Genomic DNA, 8,042 nt, shown 5'->3' with positions numbered 1-8,042 from the left:
ATCTGTTATAAATTTGTCAGCCAAAATGTACCTCAATGTGGAAAAAACTGTAGTAAACTAATATGTGTTTTCAGTAAAAGAAGATGTGAGGGAAAAAAAGAATACTGAAAAGAGTTATGCATGATCAGGATTTCCTAAGACTTGGATATGGCTTTTCTTTTTCTGTTCAGAGAAAATTTTCTTGGAATGCACTTTTGATACAGATTATATGAGTTTCTCTGCCTTTAAATGATTTATATTTGCTTTTGAGATCTCTGGTTACTTTGATTAAGGAATAAACATTATCCAAGCCCTTTGTCCATTGATCAGAAGTTTAACCATGATTTTTAAGTCTTTTGTCATTTATAGACACTTTTGTACTCTGATGCTGTGCAGAAAGGGCTTCATTATCAAGCAGATTAACAGGAAGGCTATGGAAGCAATTGCAGCAGTTCCACATGCCTTTTGGAATATATATATCTTTTTCTCTCTACCTGGTTGATTCTGCCAGTAACATACTTATCTCAAAGATTAAGTCGTGCATAAGTGTGCATGGCCAGTACAATGAAACTGAAGATAGTCCATTAAATCAGTTATGACTCCTTTGGTCACTCGATTATTTTCTAAAATCTATTTATTTTTTTAATTGAAGGTTAATTGTCTTACAAAATTTTGTTTTTTTTTTTTTTCTGTCAAACATCGACAAGAATCAGCCATAGGTACACCGTGTCCCCTCCCTCCTGAACTTCCCTGCCCATCGAACCCTTCTAGATTGTCACAGAGCCCCTGTTTGAGTTCCTTGAGACATACAGCAAATTTCTCTGTTTTTTCATTTTTCCCAACTTACTGTGTTTGATATCTGCTTTTCCCAGCCTCTAGGGTTATATTTCTTCTTCCTTTTGGTTTCTGCCCCCAGTGGGTGAGGTTGGTCCAGTGGTTGTGTAGTTGTGTAGGTTTGTGTTGGGGGGACTGGCCTCTGCATTCTGGTGAGAGGAGCTGAGTTTTTTCCCTCTAATGGACAGGGATGTGTAAAGTCGTATGTTTTGAGGTGTCTGTGGGAAGCCTGTCTGCTGATTTGGTTTGAGCTTTTGTCTTGCCTGTTGTTTGGGTGAGGCCTCCCACACTTGGTGCTGCCAGCAGTTGGGTGGTGCCAGGTTTTGGATACAGCTGGCAGCCTTAGTGGGAGTTCTCACTAATTTATACTCCCTGGGGTCGTGAGTTCTCTGGCAGTCTAGTGTCCCGGACTTAGCACTCCCACTCTAGAGGCCCAGGCCCAATCTCTGATGGGAACCAAGATTCCATAAGCCATTTGTAATGGCTTGAAGGTGATTTAAACAAATACACAAAAACAAAAAATAAACAAGAAACAAAAAGTGAACACTAGACAAATGGTAAGTACAAAACCAAACAAACAATAATAAAAACAAAGGAACACACACACATGCATGCATGCGTGCTAAGTCACTTAAGTCATGTCTGACTCCTTGCCACCCTATATGAACTTGTAGCCCTCCAGGCTCCTCTGTCCTTGGGATTCTCCAGGCAAGAACACTGGAGTGGGTTGCCATGCCCTCCTCCAGGGGATCATCCTGACCCAGGGATTGAACCTGTGTCTCTTGTCTCCTGCATTGGCAGGCAGGTCCTTTACTGCTAGTGCCACCCGGGTAGCCAAATGGTAAATACAAATGGTAAACACAAAACCAGACAAACAATAGCAAAGACAAAGGAACACACACAGAAAATGAAAACAGTCCAAAGAAAACAAACTACAGGAGAGTGACTTGGCAAGCAAAAGCATCCAAAAATTTTATAGACTGATTAAAAACAAAACTAACTAAAATGCAAACCAGAATACAAGATCAAAGCAGAGTGCAAACTGGTGAATAAAGCAAAAAAAATAAAACAAACCAAAAAACATGATGAAATAAAGAGAAGGAAGAAAAGAAAAAATAGAAAAGCAAAGCTAAATAGAAATCTATAAAAAGATTTACATATATTTAACTATAACTACAGCAGGAAAAGAACGATGAGAAAAACAACAAAACATTAAAAAAGGAAAAAGGTTTAAAAAAATCCACAGAACTGCAAAAAGCTAACATAGAGGTAGAAATATGTAATGTAAGTAGAAATTGTGATTTAAAAATTTCTCAAGAGCTTAAATAGAGATAATAATAATAAAATAACCACAGCCACAGAGAAAAAAAAAAAAAATCCAGAAACAACTATAGAATGAATCTAAATACAAGAATCTCAGCTGTCAGTGTCCTTTTCCTTGCTGTGAGTTACAGTCCACCTCCGCCTCCCTTGGATGCCCTCCAATTCTATGCCCGTCTCTGGACCTGTGTGGGGATAGTTCAGACTCTAATCCGGTCTCCACATCCACACCTGCCAGAGCTAGTTCTTTTGTAGCCAGGATGTTCTTTTGTAGGAACACTCATTGCCCTTTTATATATTCCACAGACACAGAGTCTAACAAGTTGATTGTGTGGATTTAATTTTCAACCTGTACAACTGGTGGAAAAGCTTTCAGTTTTCTTCCTTAGCCACACTGCGCCTGGAGCTCAGTTGTTTTTTCCCCCCACCTCAGCATTTGGGTTATCCACAGGAGTTTGCTCCTGGAGGACTTGGGTTTGTCCCCATTGAGGACAGGCTGTGGAGATGACAAATACAGATGGTAAACACAAAACCAGACAAACAATAACAAAAACAAAGGGAAACACACACACACACAAAGAAAACAAAAACAGTCCAAAGACTTTTAAAGTCCCTGCTTGGATCTCAGGGACCCTAAGAGTGCCAAGTACACAGGGGGGCTGGCAGCACAGGCTTAGGAGATATGAGGCTGTTAGGGCTTTTTTCCTAGCCTCTGGTAGCTCTGCCACAGTGTGGATCAAGCATGGAGCTGGCACAGCTGCTTGGATCACAGGGACCTAGGGGCTCCAAGTGTGCAGGGATGCCAGCAGCCTCAAGCACAGGAGCACAGATATTAGAATCTTTTTCTAGCCTTTGCAGCTGGCATTCAAAGGCCTCCCTGGTTGGGGTCCTCTGTTCCTTGGCATGTGAGGCACTCAAAGGGCCACCCTTTCTGGGATCTTCCTCTTTTGGTCAGCTCTTGGCACTGACATCTGAGAGAGAAGCTACAGAGATGGCTCCATCCCCTGCACATGATTCAGCAATATTGCCTTGTCTGCATGGCTTCCCAGCTTTCCTCCTGCGATCTCGTCCCTCACATCCCCTTGGACTGTCTCCCTGCAGTCAATAGCAGACCTCTCCCTGGGACTGCTCTCCAACCTCTATGTTCCAGCTCCCAGCCATCACACATTCCAGGGTACTTATGTCCCTGTCTGGGGTATTTGGGCTGTGGGAAGGATTGTTTGTGTGGGTTGTCACTCCATTCAGACTGTCCCAGATGAGCTGCTGCACTCTCCAAGGGCTCAAATGCTTCCCCTCTGCCCCAAACAATTGCCCTGATCTGGGGATCTCACTCCCATTTCAGTTCCCTCACTCCCTGGTTGCAGGTCCAGTCCTGCTCACTCTTCCTCTTTTTTCCTTCCTTCCTTTATCTTACTGAGTATTACATGGATCTATATATTCATTTCAAGTTGTCAGAGACTTCTTTCAGCTCTCACCTGGTGTTCTGTGAGATTTTCCACACCTGAAGATATATTCCTGATGCATCTGTGGAGAGAGATGTACTCCTACTCCTCATCAACCTACTCCTTTGCCATCTTGTCTCTTACTTTCACTTTTTAAACGATAGCTTTGTTGGATATAGGATTCTTAGTTGAGAGCTTTTATTTCTTTTTCAACTTTTTATTTTTTATTGGAGTAGAGCTAATTAACGATGTTGTGATAATTCCAGGTGGACAGCAAAGGGACTCAGCCATACATATACATGTATTCATTCTCCCCCAAACTCCCATCCCATCCAGTCTGCTACATAACATTGAGCAGAGTTCTCTGTGCTATACAGTAAGACCTTGTTGGTTATCCATTTTATTTTTATTTATTTATTTATTTTGGTTATCCATTTTAAATATAGCAGCATGTACATGTCAACCCCAAACTCCTTAACTGTCCATTCTTCTAATCTTTCCCCATGGCAATCTTATGTTTGTTCTCTTAAGTCTCTCAGCCTGTTAAAAAAAATTTTTTTTTAAATGAGATGTTTTAAGATCGACTCTCTTCTTGTTGTTGAGCCATTAAGTCATGTCCAACTCTTTTGCAACCCTAGACTGTAGCCTGCCAGGCTCCTCTGTCCTGGGATTTCCCAGGCAAGAATATTGGAGTAGGTTGCCATTTCCTTCTCCAGGTTTTTTTCCTTTTATCACATGGGTAAATTATTATACATGTGTCTTCCACTTTTTCTGAAAAGTCAGCTATTGTTCCCACTGTTGTTACCCTGTACATAAGTCAATTTTATCTCGTTGTTTTCAAAACTTTCTCACTGTCTTCAACATTGAACAGTTTGACTATAATGGATATAAGTGTAGATGACTTTGAATATATTCAATTTGGAATTCATTAGATGTATGGACAGTTTTTCCATCAGATTTGGAAAGTGTTGGGCCAATATCCTTTCATTTTTTTTCCCTTTTGATGTCAATTTTGCTCCTCTTTTTGCATTCCCATTATGCCTATGTTGATTGTGCTTTTCTGTGTCCCGCAAGACTCCAAGGCTGTATTCATTTTTCTGCATTAAAAAAAAAATTTTTTTTTCAGATTGGATAATCTCTATTGGTTCATCTTCAAATGCACCAATTCTTTTCCCTGCCTGCTCAAATCTATTGTTGAGCCCCTCTAGAAAATTTTTGTTTTTCAACTCCAGGACTTCCATTTGGTTCTTTTATGGTATATCATTTCTATCTCTTTATTGTTAGTTTCCATTAGATAAATCATTGTTACCATAATTTTCTTTGTTTAAACATGGTTTTCTTTAGTTCTTTCAAGGTATTTATACTAACTTTTTTTGAAGTCCATTTGCTAAATCAACATTTGGGGCCTCCAAAGGTAATTTCTATTGCTTATCTTTTTTCCTATGTGTAGATTACACTTTCCTATTTCTTTGTATGTCTTACAGTTTTGTTTTCTTTCTGCATATTGGACATTCTAGATAATATATTGTAGCAATTCTGAATTTTGATTCCTCCAGAGCTTGTTGTTTTTGCTTTTTTTTTGTTTGTTAAATGACTTGCCTTTGAATGCTGTTTTCCCTGTAATGTGCAGTCTTTGATGTTACTGCTCATCATAGTTTACAGTGAAAGACAAAATGCTGTTCCCTAGGATCACCAGGCAAGGATGTCTGATTACACAGCTCATATTCAATATTACATTCATGGTTCTTGCCAGCATAATAGCTCAGGATAAAGAAGTGAAAGTCATCCAGGTTGGAAAAGAAATAAATCTCTCTTTATTAACAAACTACACGATCTTCTATGTAGAAATTGAATGAGTTAAACAAGGTTGCACTGGTAGAGTAGAAGGACATGAGCTCATCTTCTTCTGCAAGAACGCCAAAATTGCTACTAGCTGCTGAACAACCATTGACAGGAGGATGCTGGAACCCACCAAGAAAAAGATACCCCATGTCCAAAGAAGAAGCTGCAATAGGGGTGCAATCATGTTAAAATCAAACCCCATACCCACCAGAGACTCTTAGAAGGCAAAAACAAAACAAAACAAAACAACTTGTGTGCACCAGGACCCAGGAAAAGTAAGAGTGATTCCCACTAGAGACTGAGCCTGATTTGACTGTGAGTGTTTGAGTGTCTCCTGTGGAGACGTGGGTCAGCAGTAGCCTGCCACGGTGAGAGGGGCACTGATAGCATCAGTCTTGGGAGGCACAGCATGTTGGCATAAGTCCTCTTTGAAGAGGTCACCATTAGCCCTACCATAGAGCCTGGAGCTCGACCATAGAGGTGATGAGTGGGTAACCCCACAAACTGGAGAACAATTATACCAAAGAAGTTTTCACACTGCTGTGAAGGTTCCAGTCCCCACATCAGACTTCCCTATCTGGGGATCTGGTAAAGGGACTGGGAATCCCCAGGTTTGAAGATCAGCAGGATTTGATTACAGAACTTCCATAGGACTAGGGGAAACAGAGACTCTTGGAAGGGATCAATAAAACCTTGGGTGCACTAGGGCCCCAGTGAAAGAAGTGACCCCAAAAGAGACTGAGCCAGACATGCCTGTGAGTGCTTGGAAGTCTCCTGTGGAGGCTTGGGTTGATATTGGCCTGCCACGGAGTCAGGGTCACTGGCAGCAGCAGTCAATGAGAAACGTGACTTGTTGGCATCAGTCCTCTTTGAGGAGATAGCCATTCGCCATCCCATAGAGACTGCAGACCCCAGGACTGAGCTGCTCAAGGCCAAACTAGAGGGAAGGAGCACAGCCCCATCCATCAACAGAAAATTGGATTAAAGATTTACTAAGCATGACCCTGCCCACCGGAGCAAGAAACAGTTTTCTTCACAGCCAGTCCCTCCTGTCAGGAAGCTTGCATAAGGTTCTTTAAAAATTTTATTTATTTATTATTTATTGAAGGATAATTGCTTGACAGAATTTTGTGTTTTCTGTCAAACCTCAGCATGAATCAGCCATTGGTATACATATATCTTCTCCCTTTTAAAACTCCCTCCCATTTCCCTCCCCATCCCACCCCTCTAGGTTGATACAGAGCCCTTGCTTGAGTTTCCTGAGTCATACAGCAGATTCTTACATATGGTAATGCAAGTTTCCACATTACTCTTTCCATACATCTCACCCTCTCCTCCCCTCTCCCCATGTCCATATGTCTATTCTCTATGTCTGTTTCTCCATTGTTTCCCTGTAAATAAATTCTTCAGTAACATTTTTCTAGATTCTGTATATATACGTTAGATTACAGTATTTATCTTTCCCTTTCTGACTCACTTCACTCTGTATAGTAGGTTCTAGGTTCATCCACATTAGAACTGACTCAAATGCATTCATTTCTATGGCTGAGAAATATTCCATTGTATATATGTACCACAACTGCTTTGTCCATTCATTGTCAATGGACATCTAGGTTGCTTCCATGTTCTAGCTATTGTAAATAGTGCTGCAATGGACAACGGGATACATGAGTCTCTTTCAGTTTTGGTTTCCTCAGGGTATATGCCTAGGAGTGGGATTCCTGAGTCAAATTGTTATTTCATTCCTAGTTTTTTTTTTTTTTTTTTAAGGAATCTCCATACCATCTTCCATAGTGGCTGTATCAGTTTACATTCCAAGCAACAGTGCAAGAGCATTCCCTTTTCTCCACAGCCTCTCCAGCATTTATTGTTTGTAGACTTTTTGATGAGTGCCATTCTGACTGGTGTGAGGTGATATCTCATTGTAGTTTTGATTTGCATTTCTCTAATAATGAGCTATGTTGAACATCTTTTATTGTGTTTGTTAGCCATATATCTGTATGTCTTCTTTGGAGAAATGTCTGTTTAGGTCTTTCCCCACTTTTTGACTGGCTTGTTTTTCTGGTATTGAGTTGTATGAACTGTTTGTATATTTTGGAAATTAATCCTTTGTCAGTTGTTTCATTTGCTATTATTTTCTCCCATTCTGAGGGTTGTCTTTTCACCTTGCTTATAGTTTCCTTTGCTGTGCAAAAGCTTTTAAGTTTAATCAGGTCCTGCTTGTTTACTTCTGATTTTATTTCCATTACTCTAGGAGGTGGGCCTAGAGGATCTTGCTTTGATTTATATCTTTGAGTGTTCTGCCAATGTTTTCCTCTAAGAGTTTTATAGTTTCTGGTCCTACCTGTAGGTCTTTAATCCATTTTGAGTTTATCTTTGTGTATAGTATTAGGAAGTTTTCTAATTTCATTCTTTTACATGTAGCTGTCTAGTTTTCCCAGCACCATTTATTGAAGAGGCTGTCTTTGCCCCATTGTGTATTCTTGTCTCCTTTGTAAAAACTAAGGTACCCATAAGTGCATGGATTTATTTATGGGCTTTCTATCTTGTTCCATTGGTATATATTGCTGCTTTTGTGCCAGTACCATACTGTCTTGATAATTGTAGCTTTGTAGTATAGTCTGA

Source organism: Bos indicus, chromosome 7 (assembly GCF_029378745.1).
Source record: "Bos indicus isolate NIAB-ARS_2022 breed Sahiwal x Tharparkar chromosome 7, NIAB-ARS_B.indTharparkar_mat_pri_1.0, whole genome shotgun sequence".
Lineage (NCBI taxonomy): Eukaryota > Metazoa > Chordata > Mammalia > Artiodactyla > Bovidae > Bos > Bos indicus.
The sequence above is the reverse complement of the archived record's forward strand: the minus strand, read 5'-3'. Positions refer to the sequence as shown.